General features: G+C 39.1%; 1 protein-coding gene across 7 annotated transcripts in view; it reads left to right on the top strand.

Annotated features, from left to right (window-relative positions):
• Positions 1-271: 271 nt before the first annotated feature.
• Positions 272-17,275, top strand: part of TBC1D5 (TBC1 domain family member 5) — a 317,984-nt gene continuing 300,980 nt past the window's right edge. For 5 of the 7 annotated variants that reach the window (XM_048302268.1, XM_048302273.1, XM_048302249.1 and 2 more), the window contains exon 1: positions 518-617. The gene's annotated coding sequence lies outside the window, so the exon portion shown is untranslated. Of the gene's footprint in view, positions 316-517; positions 618-17,275 lie in introns of those variants that run through there. The other 2 variants (XM_048302259.1, XM_048302311.1) reach the window with 2 other exon arrangements.

The following is a 17,275-nucleotide window of genomic DNA, read 5'->3' on the forward strand; positions in this document are numbered from 1 at the left end:
AGCAACAAGGAGCAGGCGCCGGGCGGCCGCGGGCTCGGGCGCCTGCGCGGCGGGAGCGGGGCGGTGCCACCGCGCGTCCCCGCGGGCGGGCAGGGAGCCCTTCCCCTTCCCTTCCCTTCCCCGGGCCTCCCCCACTGCCTCCCCCTGCCCCGCGTCCCTCGCAGGGCGTCGGGCCGGCACGGGGGTCTGTGCGCCGCGCCGCGCCGCAGGGAGGGAGGGAGGGAAGGAAGGAAGGAGGGAGGCGGGGAGGGAGTGACAGAGAGAGAGAGAGGCTGAGCCAGATCTTCATGCCACTGCAGGCAGCAGCAGCAGCAGGTAAAACCAGCCCCAGAGCATCTGCTCCCCTTCACCCGCTTGCCCCTCTCCCCGCCGGCCGCCCCGCAGCCGCAGTGCGCCGCCCCGAGCCCCGGACCCCGCCGAGCCCCTTCCCCGGCCGTCAGTGGCAGCGCCGGGGCCGGGCGGGCGCCGAGGCCTGCGCGCCCCGCGCCGCCGCCGCTCCTCGGCCTCTCCCGCCCTCCTCCCGCGGGGTCCCGCCGGGAGCGGCGGCGGCCCGGGGCGTGCCGAGGGCAGATGCTCCCCGGCAGGAAGCTGTGCAGCCAGAGCCTCGCTGCCGGGAGGTGAGAGCAGGGAGGGAGGAGGAGGCAGATTTGTCACAAGGTTTCCTTCTCTCTGGGTTGGTTTGTTGGGTTGTTTTTTTTTTGGGGGGTCTTTTTAAATTGTTGTTGGTGATTCCGATGGCTGAAGAGGGAAGTTGAGGGTCTTCATGATTATTTTTTTTCCCTCCAGGCCTTCAAAAAAGAGTTTTTAGAAGCAGCTTGCCTTCCCTCCAGTTTTCGTGCCCCAGAGCCTGTCTACCTCCCTGTTCTCACCTACCTGACTCAGTCTGTGCTAGTTGTCCATTGCCATCAGTGGTAGATGTTTAACCATCACACGTTTTTCTTTGGGATACAGCAGTTCAAGTGGTGTACAAGTCTGCATTTCTGTGTAAGGGCTGCAATTAACACATTTTAGCTGTTTGAGAGTTTCATACAGTGAGATTGCTGTACTATATCCATCAGTAGTTCAGTTTAGCTACATGCCCTGTGGTATTACACATCCTGGAGGCTTTATGGTTTGCTTTTAAGAAACAGTTGTTCCATCGTATTGGCATAGTATTGCTTTGGTGGTATACTCATAAAAGAGGTATACATGTGAAAGAATCATGTACAAAATGTACTGGGATGGCACTTGGGAGAAAATAATACACTTCTAGCTCTGCCACTCCACTCCACAGTATCCATTCTCCACTTGAATCTCTGTAATCCTGCTTACCTTCCCTTACAAAGATCTGAAACTTGGTAAAAAAGCACTGCATAAGTCTCTTAGAGACTAAAGAAACTTCATTAAAATTATTTGTCAGTTCTGTTACTTGTCACACATTAGTTCAACTATTTACTGATAATACTCTGTGGAAACTAAAGATTCCAAAATACATTCCAATAACATGTGGGCTGATTGTTGTTATTGAAAATATTTTTAAGAATTTAAGGTTCATGAAACATTCAGTTAAATTAGTCCTAGATCATATCTCTCTCTAAATCATCATCCACTGTTATTTTTCCAACTCGGGTTGAAATACTGTAAGATCTAAAACTGGGCAATAAGAAAATTACATTGTGGGTGATAATGATTTCTATTTTTGAAACCAGTCCTTTTTCTTCTTTTTGTTACTGTAGTAACTGTTATTGTGAGTTAACACAAGTGTGATTACCAGTTGTCAGACTTTCTTTTTTTTTTTCTGACACACATGGCCTGTGTGGGGCCTAAATGCTTTACTCATAAGAGTCATGGATGTATATAAATAGTAGCAATTGCTGAAGTTGTTAAAATTAATACTATGTTGAAATAAGTTCAGATTTCAGGTAAACAAACACAGCCTATTCCAAATAAACTGGTCAATTTCAAACCTTTTTTTGTATATTTTCTTGCTTGAAATTTGAGCCAACAATAGGAGCTGTATGAGCTGTGAACCTACAGGCCCATGCAAGTAGTGAATTTCAGTGCATAGCAAAGTATGAGACCATGAGCAATTACTAGATGTGTAAGTGCATACTGGAAAGATGGTGCATTTTTTCCTGCCTCTAGATTTTATGGTGGCTTCATAATTTAGGTACTACAGATACAGTAAACTCCTGTGAAAACTGAACATTTGAAAAGATATTAATGGCATCCTTTTGTCAGTGAGATGAAAACTAGAGTCCGTTCTCCAGCTTTTTGGATGGGAATGTGACTAAGTAAGGCTTGTACTGGTAGCTTTGTTCAACAATTAATTAAACTGATGAGATCCTTGCATGTTTTGCTTCATTTAACCTTCTTGTAAATCTGAGAAAAGCCAGAAACGTGATGTTTGCAAACAGTTTTTCTGTTTAAGCTGCAATATTAGCAAAGCTCAGTTGCCGCACAAAATTGGTTCAGTGGTTTTCTGAAAGTACTTTGCCACTTGTGAGAAGGGCACTTACCTTTAAGAAATATAAGTGAAAACATTCCTCTCACATTTTTCCTTCTTTGCATAACCATCTTGGCTTTACTTGAATGTTGTGCTTTTCTCTTTTGTTTGCACTTGAATCTTTTAGCCTTTGTTACCTTGTACTGATGTGCAAGAAAAATGTGATTTGGTGGAAATGTGTTATACATTCTCTGCCTGCCTATAATGTATGCTAAAGTAGAGATCATCTTTGCTGTCTCCAGGTTGTTTTTGCTATTACAGCTTCATTTTTCACTCGGGAAGGGCTGTGCAAAGAACTGGTTTACACTTTGCCCTGAAAGGAATTCTGTTGATGAAGTCTTAGAAAGTTTACTTTGCATTCCATCCTTAGGAGTTTTATCTTAAACTGTTAGGTATGCTGCTGTAATTGACAACAGCTGTTGCTGAGAATTGTGGAGGATAGACAGTTTCTAAGATAATCAGTTCCTAGTCCATTGGAGGCTTTGTTGATTAGCACGTGTAAGAGCATTTTGGATCAGGAGCCAGTGATGTCTACTGAGTGCAAATGCGGTATGTTATCTAAACTGTTTGACTTAGGCTCTACACTGCTCTGAAGCAAATAAGCTGTAGGTTTTGTATGCTTCTTCTTTTGGCCCAGGAAAGGGCCCAAAGCAGTTCAGTCTATATTCTGTAAAAACACCCATCTTTGGGTGAGCTGTGCTTTCAGAGGAGGGCAAGGAGAACTGTTAAACATGATAGAAGGAGTTGCTTGCCTGTGTTTGGTTGTTACATTAGTGAGGCTTGAATTAGGGTTTTGACCTCCACAAGGCATAGCTGGTACCATTTCCAGTTTTTAGGAAGGTTGTTACTGTGGTGTGTGTTTTACTTAAGAATGTTTTTCTCACTTGCCCTAGTGTTATCATTTTTCTGATGCTGCAACTTATGTGATCAACTACTTTCACAAAAAGGACTTGCAAGTTACGTAGTTTGAGGTCCTCGATTATAATCTGATAACTCCTGCTCTTTTTAATGGCACTGAAGAGAAAAAACGTGGTTTCTCTGAATCTTACGTGAATCCATGTGTGACAGTCCTTGAGAAGAAACAGTTGACTGTATTTGCACTGTGACAGTTGAAATAAGCAAGAGCCAAGCTGGAGCAGTTAGTCAAACTGCATCCAGACCTTGGAGATGAACATTGAACATTTAACATTTATTTTGGATAAAAGTTGATGAATTACCAAACAGAATAGAAATGGGTATTCTGCCTCTGTTAATGGTTAGGTGTAGGTTTCCCAAAAGCACTGACTCTCTTTGGAAATGGTTTGAAAATACTAGGGAGAATCAGGTGTCACTGATACTGAATTGAATGCAACAGAAATGAGACAGTGCCATGCTGTTCTATTTAAAAACCCCCAACATTATCCTTCTGTACTATTTAATTTGGAGGGCTTTTTGCTCTGTTAATGGGCTGGAAAATAGTTATTTTAGGTTTATTAAAGACCATTACTACCATGCTACTAATTAATCTAGTTGTGTATGTGAAAAGTTCATGTGCTTTCTGAAGTTGACTTGCATTAAGTACTGCATCTATCTTAATACATGAACATTTCACCTTAAATATATTACAGCATCAGTTTTTGTCTCAATGGGTTTGATTTCTGAACTTCTGGTTGGCTAAGATTTTTTTTTTTTTTTTTTTTTAAGTGTATCAAGATACTGAGAATCTACCATTTACTTTTCTGGATGACTTGTTTCAGTGATTCATCTTTGCCACTATTTAAAAATAAGGCATGCAATTATTGTTTGAATACATTTGAATGCATCTGTCTTTCCTTAGTTCTTGTTATCTCATCTGAATTCTCTATCATATCAAACTGCCTTAAACTTGATTTGTCCCTTTGACACTGTGTTTTCACTCCTCTGCATGGTGGCAGTCCCTAGCATTTAAAGACACATACAGATTTTAAAATATGTAGTTTTAAAAGAGCATCAGCAGATCAAAGATTTGCTGGGTTGACTACTCTAGGACTCTGAGATAAGTTTAACAAATATGCTGATTTAAAATGTTTTTCTCACAATGTTTTTTAACATCTGATCTGGAACATCTGCTTAACAAATGAGTTGGAAGGAAAATCAATATAATGTGATACGATTATACCATTTTGAATCTTTCCAACTATAGAATGAAAGTATTTATTGACTATTTTTGATCTGTCCTTATAATTTTTAACACTTGTGCCACCTCTGTCTAGTTATGGGCCTCTGTTATTGTTGAGGTGGTGTTTGTACTTACACCCTTGGTGGTGTCATGGGTGGATGTTTTGTGTCTCTCAGTTTCTACACTCTGCAACAGTAGTTTATTTTGATGGTGATCCAGCCTCCCCTGTTCTAAGTTATTGATCCTGCTTATTTTTTTAACTTCTTTTTTTAAAAAAAATCAGGTTCTGAGAAACTAGGCTGAGCTGTAGCCAAAACTGTACGAAATTTGTCCTTTTGCTAGCTGTAGAGTTGCCTGACCAAAGATAAAAGCCATTAGGGAAGTTTCTGTTTTCATGTTTTTCTGTCTAAGATTTTTCTTCCCAATTCATTTTATTCATAACACTTTTTAGCTTCTGAAATTTTGAAAACTCAGGAATATGAGCATCGATGTACCTTGTATATTTATATAAAAGTTAGTAATCTCTATCCAGATATGTAATTTGATCATGATCAGTAATTCTTAGGCTATGCCAAATTTCTACTCCAGTGACTTACTCATTGTAGCTATTATAATGGAATACGTGGTAATTTCTCTGGTTATGGTGAGTGCTGTTAGAAAACTGTTGGTAATAACATTTTAAAAATGGATGTTTTTACTGTTGGCAGCTTAAGATCCTGAGATACTAGATTTCAGTATTAAAGACTTCAGTTTGACCTTTTTCTTTCAGCACGTTAAAAATAGGGCTTACAAAAAAAAAATCCTACTATTCATAGTTTGAGCTGATGGTCTATAACAGACCTCTACTATCGCCACCTTCTGAGTGAGCTGTTGTATTTAACCTTTAGACCCACATACAGTCAGGATCCTTTGGTTCTGAATTATCAGGTAATGAATGTCTGAATGATGTTTCTTGAAACCTGGATTGTGCCTGCTTTATAATTAATGCTATTTTTATGTAGTCTCTGGATTTTACACAAGTGGGCCTTTGGCCTTTTCTTTTTCTTGTTGGGAAGAAGTGTAGTTGTGTGATGCACATGGAGAATAGACTTTAACAATTTCCATCCCTTACTTAAATTCAAGAATATTTCTGGAACTGTAGAAGTAAATTTTTGGCATTTAGACTTCACTGTAATGCTAGTGCAAGAATTGTACCTGGTGTCAAATGAATTGTCATCCAGGCCATTGTTTTGTGACTTTAGTGGCCAACAGCAGATGTTTTAAATGAAGTTACAAAAAACTTTCCAATTGTGGATTAACTTCCGTACCATGGAGCTCCTCAAATTCTTGTCAGTTTGCAAGGATTTACTATGCTGATCCTGCGTTTTGTTAATCATAATAATTTTCTTGTTGATAGTTAATTTTATATAGGTGAATGTTTTCACAATGCATGGTAATGTGTAATTATTTTACAAATTTTACAATGCTGTGTTTATAATCTACCTTCCCAGTGTCATGCTCAGCCCTCTTTCCTCAATTGTTAAAGAACAGCTTAATGCTCAGTCGTTACTTGAGCAACACTGATAATCATTTCTTTAGATGTGTCAGCAAGCAGTTTGATTTGCCAGCATGCTAGCCATTTAGTTATATTTTTTAACTTCGTTTATTTCACATGGTGTTGATGATGGTTGTATTCTGGGTCCTGATATTTTCCATTAGCGGTGTTGGATGTGACCAGTAGCTCCTGCATCCAATATTATGTGGATAAGCACACTCTTTCCTCAAACCTTTTCTTTTTTTCCTACCTTTCATTGTTCACAGTAAGGCAACATTTATATCTGGCGAAAGATCTGCCTATATTTTACTGATTGAAGCCTGACAAGCTGCAGTGTTGAAAACTGTAGTTGTATTTTCTGATCTTCCCCAACAGATTCTCTTTCAAAATTAATATTATTCTCTTAAAAAGTTACTAGTTTTCTTTATCATCTTTGCTTTAAAAGTTTTTGTCAGTGTTCCCACTGACCTTTCCCATGTAAGTTGGACCTCTTTTAAAACTAAAGACTTTCAAGGCTCAGGTGGTATGTTTCATGTTTATTTCATTATCATGCTTATATCAGCATGCTTGCTTGCAATATAAAAATGAATAAGAGGATCCAGTGTCAAGTTGGTACTTTGATTTCTTGTACCTTTTTATTAGCTAAACTTTATCTGGATTATTCATGATTAATGTTTAGTAGTTTTGTAGAGCCTTTCATCTATAAATGAAAATAGCATTAATAATTTTCAGTGAGAGGAAAGTGACTTACTCAAGGTCAAACAACAACTCAAAGGGAAAGATTTAGTAAACCCAGATTTTATACTATCTCATCACTGCTAATACAGGAGTGCATTGTAAAATATTGAATAAATCTTGGTTAAATGGGAGAAACGAAAAGTAATTTAAACATGTTAAATAGTAAGCAATGTAGAAAAAGTAGAGTGAAAGAGTAGACATAACAGAGAACCTGCTATGTCTACTCTGAGCAAGATATTAACTCTGACCTGAGCAAGTTCAGAGGAGGACCATGAAGATGACCCAGAGAGCTAGAGCACCTCTCCTGTGAAGACAGGCTGAGAGAGTTGGGGCTCTTCCGCCTGGAGAGAGCACACCAGGGAGACCTTAGAGCAGCCTTCCAGGACCTAAAGGGGCCTACAAGAAAGCTGAAGGATTTTTTTTTTACATGGGCATGCAGTGAATGGGATAAGGGGTGATGGCTTCAGACTGCAATAGGGTCACTTTAGATTAGGTATTAGGAAGAAATTCTCTTCTATGAGGGTGGTGAGGCACGGGAACAGGTTGCCTAGAGAAGTTGTGGATGTTCCCTTCATGGACATATTCCACATCAGGCTGGATGGGGCCCTAAGTAGCCTGGTCTAGTGAAAGGTGTCCGTGCTCAGGGCAGGAGAGGTTGGAACTAGATGATCCTTAAGATCCGTTCCAACACAAACCAATTCTGGGTTTCTTTGCTAGAAGGAAAATAGTACTAATGCTAATGAAAATTGGAAGTGAACATTTAGTATACTTCTCTGAATGTATATCTGGTAAGTTATTTGATGATTGTGCTGGGAACGATAATGGCGTTATTAATTTCTTTAGTGAGACGAGTGGCTCTCTGCTGATACTCACGTTTGTTTTGCATGTCCTGCTTCCTATAAAACTTAACTATGCTTTCCAAACAGTGACTTGGGCACCTGCAGAATATACAGCCTCTTACTTTTGTTGGCACCACATACTTAAAAAAAAATACAAGTGGGAGCCTTGCTTGTTTTTCAGTTATTCATGAGTCAATAGCATAGTGTTTCTCCTCCTTTGGGCCTGACTTATTTTGTATTCACATCACTTACACTTTGGCCTATGATGCTAATAAATATACACATTTTGGGGAAAGCCAATAAATTGAAATGTGTAACTGGGCAATTCTTATATATGTATATCTATATCATTTGGTTTGTTTTTTTCAGACTAAACCTGGTGCTTCTTGTGACAATACCTTTTAAGGTTCATTATACCCCATAACCTTTATGTCCAATGCATTGAGCAGTCTAGGCTAATGGCACAAAGATTTGAGCTCTGTTGATTTTCACTGTAGATTCACATTTGTACGTAAAACTCACACTGGTTGTTCCTGCCAGTTTTACTGCTTCATGAAAATATGTAGCAGATAATTTTGAAGATATTCTTTTATTTTCAAGTATGAAAAAATCTGGATACCTGTGAGTTTAATTTTTGTGGCTGCGTGAAAGAACAGTGAGTGAGTGCAAGTAGAGGAAAGTGCAACAGGCAGGAAGTTGCTGACTTCCTGTAATAAGAGGAAATCCGTGTCCCAGTCAGTGGAAAGGTTTCTTCCAAACATGAGTGGTATATGTTCATTTTGCATAAAACACCTTTAAAGCATTCAGTCAGAAGTTGGTGCCTTGAGAAATAAAACCAAAGGAATAAAAAACCTATAGTTTTAGATTGTTGAAGTGTGTGCATTACAGGTAGGACGTGTTGAATTTTTTTTCAAGTGTACTTTTCAAAGGCAGCAGCCAGTTAGAATTAAATGAGGATGTTTTATGAATGAGGGTAAATTTCACCTTTTGTTTGTGAATTTACTTCACAATTTTCTGGAGAAACACATCATTGTGAAATGCCCTTTGAAATTTTATGTTGGTACTTGGTGTATTGCTTTAAGTAAGTTTGTTTCAGGCAATTCTCTTTTCAAACTAAAAATTGGTTCCTATATAGATTTGTGAAAAAAACTGTAAGGCAGTATAAATACTGTATGCTTTGTCCCTTTCTCACAAGATTACCTTCTGTAGTCAGGGCCAGTTTTGCCTAGTAGAAGACTATTTTGATTTTTGGATTTGTGCTGTAGTCCCAACTCTTATTTGTTATACTTCCCAAGAGTCTTGATTTGCAGACTGCTTGATTTAGGTGCAAGATGACAGTTGAGGCTCCACTGCAAGTCAGGGAATTGGAAAGAGATTTAAGGGATAGATGGAATGAGATATGTATAAGGCAGAATGTGCCTGCTGCATTTTCAGCTGATTGCCAGCTGCTTGTGGCCCCTTTCATACTACACATTTTTCAGAAATGTGTATTGACCCAAGCAACTTGCTGATTGCTTTTGGTTCCCACCTTTGACCACTGAAGTTGGTGGCTGATTTGACATACCTTCAAGATAGTGTCAAACTTCTGTGTGCAGAGATGGAAAAGCTGCCCAGTCTTTTGTTTCTTACAGCTTTTATCTTGAGCCTTAAGTACATTCTTTGGGGTGAAGTGTGGGGAGTTAGGTACCTGAGAAGAAATGAAAGCGCATATTGGACAGATAGAAGTTAATGTTAATTCTTAATAACTATAAATGATGATGATATCAGACATCTGTTTGGTGCAGTCATGCTGTAATTATCCACAAATTCAGAATCAATTTATCACAAGGTTCAGTCCTTACAAAACTGAGTGGAGAGGAGCAAAGGACAGTAGCAGCTGCTGTCACTGGACATAGAGCTCCACTTTGACATTTTGCACAACTGGAATGGATTGAGGTACACATACAGAATGAACAAGTGGCACTGTCAGCTGTTACAAATCCTGCTGAGAGGCTGGGTTACTTTAATAGTGCTCCTGTGCACTCTGTAGTCTCAGTGATAGTAGAAAGTCCTAACTTGTTTTTCATTATGTTAAACATTTTTTGTTCTCGTCTTTCGCAATTTTTAAATAAGCAGTCTAAATTCTTGTATATTAGATAAAAAATACGTAGTTCTACCTATAAGTCAATATTCAAGTATTCAAAACTGACATATACCAGGAATTAGAGTGTTAGAGTTGTTGCTGTTTCATTGCTGTTGGGGGAGACTAGATTTTTACATTAATTTATAGTAATAGTGTATGATCAGTCATGGTTATAATTTCTGCTGTGAGTCATTTTATCTGAGAAGAGGGCAAATGTGGGCTGAGTGAACATCATTTCACTACTTGTAACAGCTTACCCAGATTGGGATAAAAGTGTCCTGTTAGACTCATGCTATAATTTTTGTATGTTGACTGGAGTGCTTAGTCTTGTAGAGCTATTGTTAATTATCGTTTAGTCCCTAAGCATATTAGATACCTCCTAATACAGATAGTCAGTCTTTTGCCAGAGTTTTGAATTAGCTTTCAGTAATATTTGGGGTAATCGTCCATTTTCTGTTATGCTCAAAAGCTTCAGACTCATAGTGTCCTCTTCCACGAGTAATGGATCAGCCTAGGTCGAGCCATATGAGCTTGAGAAAGAACAATGTGTAGGTAGAAAGTGGATTACAAGGACTTAAGCCAGTGGGTTTAAGAGGAAAACGTTCAGTAGAAAGCTTACTAACAGGCATTGAATAGTCTGATAGTCTTCTTTTCCTTTTCTTTTTTTTTTTTTTTTCTTTTTTTTTTTTAGCAAAGAGCATTTTTCTTAGGTCCCTCTTTCCTGATGCAGTTTTACTTTGCCCTAATGCTTGCAGATGTGGACTTTCCTAAGCATGAAAGAAGCTAGCATTCTTTTAAGATTCCACCTTCTGGAAACATGGAATAAAATCAAACCCTACAACACAGAAGGTGTGTCTTGAACTGGCCATTACTCTTTTTGGGCTTTTTTGTTTTACAGACAATGTCTCAACATTTTGTTTGTCTGATTTTTTTGTATGCCAAGCTCCTCTGATTCTGTGTTTTCAAGCTGTGAGGAGATCCAGCTGCAACAGAAATAATTGTAGGGTGGTGTTGTGGTTTAACCACAGTAGGCAGCTAAGCATCACATAACTGCTCACTAGAAAAGAAATCTGGGCAAGGAACAACAAATACACTACCAGTAAAGATACATCATTAGGTATTGGAGTAGATTGTATTGGCTCACTGCATTTGTAGTAGTAGTAGTGAAAGACCGGCTTCTACAAGGGTTTTTACTCACATTGTCTTCCAGTACCGTATTATAGTATGCAATACTAAAGATTCAAACAAGAAGAATAATGTAAAATTGCTGATGAGAGTTGATCATTCAAGATTACTGTCTTTACAGTTACTGAAAACTTTGACAACCAGTGAGATGAGCATTTTAGAAACTGTGCACTGCATAGATTGACTGGGAGGCAAGTTGAATCTCATGAGAAAGTGGGGTAAATGAGAATTTTTGATGTATAGGCAGGTTGATTCATATATATATAGATCTTACGCAAAACAACAAGAACAATGACAAAGTTTCAGATGAGATCTGAATATATTGGAAGATGAAGAGGGGCTGATGTAGATCTCATTTTGAACCTGAGTGGTAAAAATGGTGACAAAGATGTATTTGATGCTGAGAGGAAAAAGCGGTCAAGGAATTCTCATTTGTCTCAAACATTCAATTTACTTTAGAAAAAAATATATCTGTAGCAGTACATTACATTAAGCTGACACTCTTTCTCATGTGCTCAGTATACCATCTACACTTTTTCATCTAAAAAAAATACTCAAGTTGCCAGCAAGTCTCCAAATTGCTAATATGGTATTTCAGCTAATGTTTCTTACTCACCCTGACCAGACAACTCTCAAAATTATTATTCAGGTTAACTTCAGAGTAAGTGAAGGTTGGGTAGCAGTTTCATTTTTTCAATGTGAAAGAATTTATCTTTCAAAGTCCTGAGTTACATTTTGCAATGATTTCATCATTGCAATGTATCCTGAGCTGACAGCAATAAAGTAACTGACATTTCACTTGAGACTAATTCCTGTCTACAGTTAAGAATTTTGCTTGGTGAAATGTTATGGCCGTGCCAATTTTATTCTTGTTCATTTTGCTTAGTTTTGAAGGAACTGGAACAAGTGTCAGTTCCAGAATTTTGTTTTAGTAACTAGTAATGGGTTTGTCATGATTCATTGCTGTGCCTGTTTATAGCATCCACTGGATACTGTGACTTTCCATGTAGTCCCTCTTGATATACTAACCTCTTCCCCATAACCTGAGATACATTTCTGTAGCTTCACTAACTTAACAGAATGTTTCAAAGTGTTCTTACTTTCATGTGACATTCACCTTTTTCTGAAGCTGAGGCCTCAGAAACTGTCAATTCCTCTCAAAGTCTGTGCCACCGTTGTGATACAGTAATTTGAAGTCACAGGTAAAAGATGACAGTGAAATGAAAATGAAATGCAAACAGACTTTCTAATTGCATGTACAAGTAAACCAGTGAGAAAAATCTAAGTGGTATCTGTCATCTTGCATAAGTGAGGGAAGGTTTCTCTTCCACGCTGGACATTTGCTTTAATATCTTCCTCTCTGAGCTCTAGCTGTGCCATCCATCTTCTTCAGTGTTTCTGAAGTGGACTGTCTTAGAGCAAGAGCTCAAAGTTCAACACCCTGCTGTAACCTCTGTTGTCTATGACAGCTGGTCACAGATCATCTGACCACCCTGAACCCTGCTAGGCATTACTGCATCCATGGGCATGTATAAATTACAACAGTTCTTGAAAGACTAGTTATTTTATTAATACTGTGATAAAAGAAAAAATCTAAACAAATAAACCTGCAAACTTCCTGTGTCCTAAGCTGACCTGGTCTCTTGAGGAGAATTGCTTTGTGACCTCTCAAATTGAAAAGGTCGAACACTGAGCTGAGTAGCTGCCCCTTGTTAGTGATGCAGCTGCATCTTGATGGTGGAATGGCTCTAGGTCTAGAGGGAATGACAATGATTAGTTGAGATTAAAGCTGAATTTTTGTTTCCCTCTGCCCATTTAAACCTTAATTTGAAATGCCTCTCTGTGGAAATAGGACAAGTTGTTGGTAACCACAAGAGGCTCCTCAGTGTCTGCCCCATTGTATGCGTTGTGATCCCACCAAGTGACATTTGGCAGGAAATCTAAAAGGAAATGTCTGTCACCAAGTATAAGCAAGTAAACACCAATACTGTACTAGGTAGGAATAGATATATCTGAATTTAGTCCCAGTCTACTGACTGTGCACAGTGGAAGTCTTAGACTCAACATGGCTTAGAACAATCCGCTTCATTTTGTTCAGTTGATGTCCCCTGATCGTGTTCTGCCCAAAACAGAATTCTCTTTTCACTTTGATTTTTTCATTATACACCTGATTGTCACACATTTTAATGTTCAGTAAGGCTTGTATAAGGCCAATTGGTACTATATGACTGACTAAGAGAAACTTTTTTCATTCATTAATTGAAATAGTCATACATTTTGTTATGCATCTTTGACCATTCAGCTGTGGTGGATCTTATGTCAGTCAGTCTGTCTTGGTTATGACAGTTCATGAAATGTGTTTCAAGTACTGCCTGTTCTCTTAATTCTCTAGAGAACTAAAATAAAAAAAGAAGTTGTTTATTTTTTCATTTACATCTCTTTCATAAAGCCGTAGTAGGTGGTGCTGGGAGATTTTCAATATTTAGTCAGTGTAAGAGGTTCTGTGCATACATATAAGCATTTTAGAATTCTATATCAGATATGTAAAGCTTATCTATATGCATACTATTATAAGCAAATTATCTCTTTGCTTTCGATGAATCTTGATCTTAAGAAGGTGTCTGGAGTATTCAGGCCAGAAAACTGCTGCCATTCGTAGACCAGCATTGAAATGTACATACATGGGAAGAAAAGCCAAGAATGACTGTTCTGTTCACCACATGGGCTTTCTTTCCCTATGCTGGTACTGCTGGTCTTCGGGAATTTCCTACAGTCCTATAGTTGGACTGTATTATCGGGGAAAGGTTCTTCACCCAGAGGATGGTTGAGCACTGGAACAGGCTCCCCAGGGACACAGTCACAGCACCAGCCTGACAGAGTTCAAGAAGTGTTTGGGCAACGCTCTCAGGCATATGGTGTGATTCTTGGCATGTGCTGTGCAGGGCCAGGAGTTGGACTCAGTGATCCATGTGGGTCCATTCCAACTCAGCTTATTCTGCTGTTCTGTGACTCTAAACTAAAGTCTGCTTGTTAGGAATATCTAACCTCAGTGACTGATTTGTGGATAAAGACAATGTTATGGCAGTTGGTTCTGTATTACAGCTAATGAAATGGTTCATTCTTAGATTTGGACCGTGACAGCACAACAAACTTTTGAAATTCAAAGAAGTAAATTAGACCTGCATTTATTAAGAACTTTGTATCTTAGTTTTATTTCTACATCTTAATCACTTGATCAGGATTACAGTCAGTGAATGGGGAATTTTTATTCAAGGAATCTCTGGTTCAGCATGTGGAATGAAAGAGGATGAATGAATTACTAGTGCCTTGAGTGGTTACCAACTAATAATTAAACACACAGCTATCTTGGTAATCCTTGAATGATGTAAGCTTCACGTCATCTTGTCATGTGATGGAGATGCAGCAGATTTTTCTTTCTTTTAAGATCTTGTGAAATTTTTATTCAGAGTGTAACTTTTGATCCTGAAGATAATCCCTCATAATAAAAAATGTTAACTTCACATTACGTTTTCTAAGTTGCTATATTTTGCATTAGTAAAAGTACAGAAGATTGGTAAATACAAGCTATAAAAATTACATGGGCCTTATTCCTGCTGTTTATGGTTGACTTGGCTTTGTGTTTAGATTTTGGATTTTTAACTCATTTCACTAGATAAGCTATTTTCTTTTTATAGTAAGTATTGTTTGCATTGTTTGTGTAAATTTAAGGCATTCATCTTGAATGCCATCACATAGTGTGTACAGGACAACCTCATAATCAGACCCAGTCAGCATGGGTTTATGAAAGGCAAGTCCTATTTGACCAAACTGATCTCTCTTTATGATGTGGTGACCTGCTTTGTGGATGAGGGAAAGGCTGTGGATGTTGTCTACCTAGATTTTAGTAAGGCCTTTGCCATTGTTTCCCACAGCATTCTCCTGGAGAAAATGGCTGTTCATGGGTTGGATAGGCATGTGCTTCACTGGGTGAAAACGGGCTGTCTGGTCAGGCCTGGAGAGTGGTGGTGAATGGAGCTACATCCAGCTGGTGACAGATCACGGTGGTGTCCCCAGAGCTTAGTACTGGGACAGGCCCTGTTTAATACCTTTATCAAGGGTGTGGATGAAGGGATGGAGTACACCCTCAGTAAATTTGCAGCTGATACCATGTTGGGCAGGTGTGTTGATCTGTTGGAGGGTAGGAAGCCTCTACAGAAGGATCTGGACAGGGCTGGATCAATGGGCTGATGCCTAATGGTCTGAGGTTCAACAGGGCCAAGTGCCAGGTCCTGTACTTGAGTCACATCAACCCCAGGCAGTGCTACAGGCTGGGCAGAGTGCCTGGAAAGCTCCCCTGCAGAAAAGGACCTGGGGATGCTGGTTGACAGCAGCTGAACATGAGCCAGGAGTGAGCCCAGGTGGCAAAGAAGGCCAGTGGCATCCTGGCCTGTATCAGGAGTAGTGTGGCCAGCAGGATGAGGGCAGTGATTGTCCCCTTGTGCTGGGCACTGGTGAGGCCACACCTCGAATCCTGTGTACAAGAAGCACATTGAGGTCTGGAGTAAGTCCAGAGAAGCACAGTGAAGCTGGTGAAGGGTCTGGAGTGCATGAGGAGTGGTTGAGGGAGCTGGGGGTTTTTAGCCTCGAGAAAAGGAGGCTCGGGGAAATTTATTGCTCTCTACAACTACCTGAAAGGAGGTTGTGTGCAGGTGGGGGTTAGTCCCTTCTCCAGGTAACAAGCAACAGGACAAGAGGAGACGCCCTCAAGATGTGCTGGAGAAGGTTTAGATTGGATATTAGGAAAAATTTCTTTCATCAAAAGATTTGTCAAACATTGAAATAGGCTGCCCAGGGAAATGATTGGGTCACCATCCCTGGAGGTATTAAAAAGATGTGTGGATGTGGCACTTGGGGACGTGGTAGGCTTGGTGGTGTTAATGGTTGGATTTGATGATCTTAAAGGACTTTTCCAACCTGAACAACTCTATTCTGTTAAAATGAAATGGATGTTTGTAATGGCAAGCATTCTGGATAGGTAGCCTATGCCATCTTTTTCTGGCAAGCATATGATGTCATGAAATTATTTTACTTTAAAGTATTGTGTAACATGCTGTACATTACTGAAAACAGCTTTACTGGTGGTATAGAGAATTACTTCAGTGAATTATTTTTAAAATCTTTTTCACTTCTTCACAGCATATATTCTCTTCTGTCATTTTAGAGGAATTCTGTTGTCTTGCTCTGCTGTTCTGAAGGCATTTGTCTCTGTTACCAAAATTAATTGATCTGACAGGGGTCAGAGGAAATATCTGTTGGTTGCCTGCATGGTTTTGCTCCATGCCAAGCAATATGCTTGTTATCATTATGAATTCTTATGTAAAATGGATAATAAAGTGCTGGTATGGCTAAGTGAAGTAATTCATTACTTTCCAGATGCTTGCTAAGGACTTAGTTCCTGAAGTCAAATATTGGAGTCCTGAGCTTCTGGATGCTTAAGATTTGTTCCAGGAAGACAAAATTGATTTGTACTTGTAAGTCCTGAGTGGCTTCACTGTTGATGTCACTGATGGAAAGACCTGCAGCTAAACAAACTTGAACTGACCAATATAGTTATAATCAAGATAAATTTACTGGAGGTGAGAGGTGGGAAGAAGAGATTGTGCAGCAAGTGGTTAAATGAAACTATTGTCTGTCCAGTGTTTCTGGGTCTGATTCTAGTCATTAACTTAATTTCTGCTGTTACTCTTCTGTGGGAGTTATGACATCTGCAGTATGTAAAAATTAGTTTCCTTTGTATGGGTTAAAATTTCACTTCAAATAAATTCATGTCTGAAATTAGAAAGTAAACATTGATGAATCTGATTTTTAATGACTAGCAGCAGAAATCTTGTAAATACACTATAAAATTATGCTGGAACATACATTGAGAGGGATTTAGTGAATGTAGACTTTTTAAAAAAGGAATGGGAAGACTTATGTAAGATATGGGTGGTCATACTTAGAATCAGGAGTTCCAGAAGGATAACTAAGAATAACTTCTGAATAGTAAACACGGGATTTTAAATTACCTTTATTTAAATTTAAAGCATAAAATCATGTGTCTTAAGGCTGTTAGTCTTTAAATGGGGTGACTTTTTGATTCTGATCTGTGTCAGTGAAGTGTTTTATCTTGAAGTCTTGTGGGTAGCACTCCAATTTCCATGTGACTAATAAAATACAGATACTTTGGAATTTA

The sequence above is a fragment of the Corvus hawaiiensis genome, chromosome 1 (assembly GCF_020740725.1).
Source record: "Corvus hawaiiensis isolate bCorHaw1 chromosome 1, bCorHaw1.pri.cur, whole genome shotgun sequence".
Lineage (NCBI taxonomy): Eukaryota > Metazoa > Chordata > Aves > Passeriformes > Corvidae > Corvus > Corvus hawaiiensis.